Source organism: Papaver somniferum, chromosome 10, assembly GCF_003573695.1.
Source record: "Papaver somniferum cultivar HN1 chromosome 10, ASM357369v1, whole genome shotgun sequence".
NCBI classification, from domain to species: domain Eukaryota; kingdom Viridiplantae; phylum Streptophyta; class Magnoliopsida; order Ranunculales; family Papaveraceae; genus Papaver; species Papaver somniferum.
The window spans coordinates 40,544,527-40,546,651 of record NC_039367.1 but is presented as its reverse complement, the minus strand read 5'-3'; positions in this window follow the sequence as shown (position 1 = coordinate 40,546,651).

Below are 2,125 nucleotides of genomic sequence, written 5' to 3'. Positions count from 1 at the left end.
AGTATCATTTGTACAAAACATAGCTTTTCCCAAATAAATTCATAAAATGACGCTTCACTTTTGGTGACTGGTGTGCGAATGTGAATCTGTGTCAAATGAAAATAGTTGCCATGCAACTATCCATTTTGATAGTCAGCACATTGGCATACTGGACGGATGTACAATAGCTAAAAATTAACGTAAATGATATACTCTTGGCATGCCACTCTTCGTGTACTGCGGTATTGGTTAATGGATTTGATCATTGTGGCCATGTCTTATGTGTGTAAGATTGCATCGTACCGGACCTTTATGTTTGTTGTTTTTGTGTAATCCTTTCACTAGCTTGTTAATATGAAAATGACTGGAATCTAGCCTTAGAGATTTGGACCATTTGGTACAGGCTAGCAGTAACTAAGATTCCTAGATAATTTGTTTCCTATAGGTTAATCTAAATCAGTTTAAATTAACTGTAAATGGAAGTCATTTCATATCCTTACAAATGGGTTGGTGGAAGATATATATATTTAGAATCTTAGTTATATATGTAGCTTCTAAACTTTTCACGTGAGCTTTCTTTCATCGTGTACTTCTTTTCAAAACTATGCAAGGTTGTTCATATCATCTGAAAGTGTTGGTTGCTACTAGACAGTTCATACCATCTATTCGGAGATGATTGCAACCCTAGCAGTTTATAAAATGTTTTGGTAAGAGGTAGTTGCAGTACTGGATGTTCATACTACCTAATAATGAGATGATTGTTGCGTCTTCGAGATAAGTCATACCATTTGATAACCATACAGTCTGTGAGACAAGAGATGATTATTACCATTCAAGGTAATTCATATCATATGCCTCGGCTAGTTAGTTAGCAATGGTTATTATCATGCGAGGTAACTTATATCATCTGAAAAGGGATGGTTACTGCAAGGCAGTTCATACCTTCTACTGGGCCATAATTGGCACCCCCACTGTATCTGGATGAACCGTATGGACGGTGAGATTGTCAGGCCCACTGGGGCACCCCACCTATGGGTGGCTACTCGGAAAATCGTTGCAACAACGATGGCTGGTAACCAGAACTACCCTGACATTGTTACTGGCCATTCCTCACCCGTATGATGTCGTGTGTGTTGTCAGGCCCACAGGGGCACCCCACCACCTCGGTGGCTACCCGGAAGACCATTGGAACTGGCCGATGGTGGCTGGTATCCATAACTACTCTGAAAATTCTGACATTTACTTGACCCTTTATCGAATTGGTCCGAAATTTTGAAAGTCTAGTTTCTTGAGTGGCGTACCAGAGAGTCGGATTTGGCCAAGCGGGTCGTAACCCGACCCGTTGGAAGCGAAAATTCTCTGGTCCATCACAGTTGGTATCAGAGAAGTTCCGGTTCATTCGGGACGGTGAGTTTGGGACTCGTCAGCGCACTACAACAATGCGACTAGAGGTAATCCTCGTTACTTCTAAGTTTTATTTTGAACTTTGGGGACAAAATTCTTTTAAAGGGGTTAATGGTGTGACGGTACAAACATTTTTTCGGGTCTAACTTAACCCATTAGGGTTAGAAATCAAATTCTACATTGAGTGTGCTAAAAATAAGATATTGAAAATTTAATATTTGCGTGCCTTTAACAATTTTAGGTGCCTAAACAAAAGATGATAGTAGTTTCTAAATAGGGAGTGTTGCCCTAATCTAAATCTCTGGTCCATTGATAGGCCTAGATGCATGATAAACACATGTCATGCTTTTGGAAAGTAAATATATAGAAATGAATGGGAGATATCGATCTTTTTTTCATTTTCTGTTTCCTAGGGTAACCGGAGAAAATGGAGAGAAATTGACTGAAATTACGTTTGAGTGAACTGGTGAAATGTTGATAATTAGAGTTATTGCTGCTTTAGGTATTGGCTGGTCTTAAGAACGGAGTAAGGGAAGTTGTTCATCTAATTTTCAATTTGAGACTTTTGTTTGAAGTAATAATTTTCATACTTTTGTTTGAAGTAATCATTTTCATACTCAACTGAAGTGATTCAGTTTCTGCCAATTTTAGTTCTATGGTACAATTGGATGATTTTACTTTAAATTCAATTGATATCAAAGCATGGGTTATCTTCTTATTATGTCAATTCCAGTAATATCAA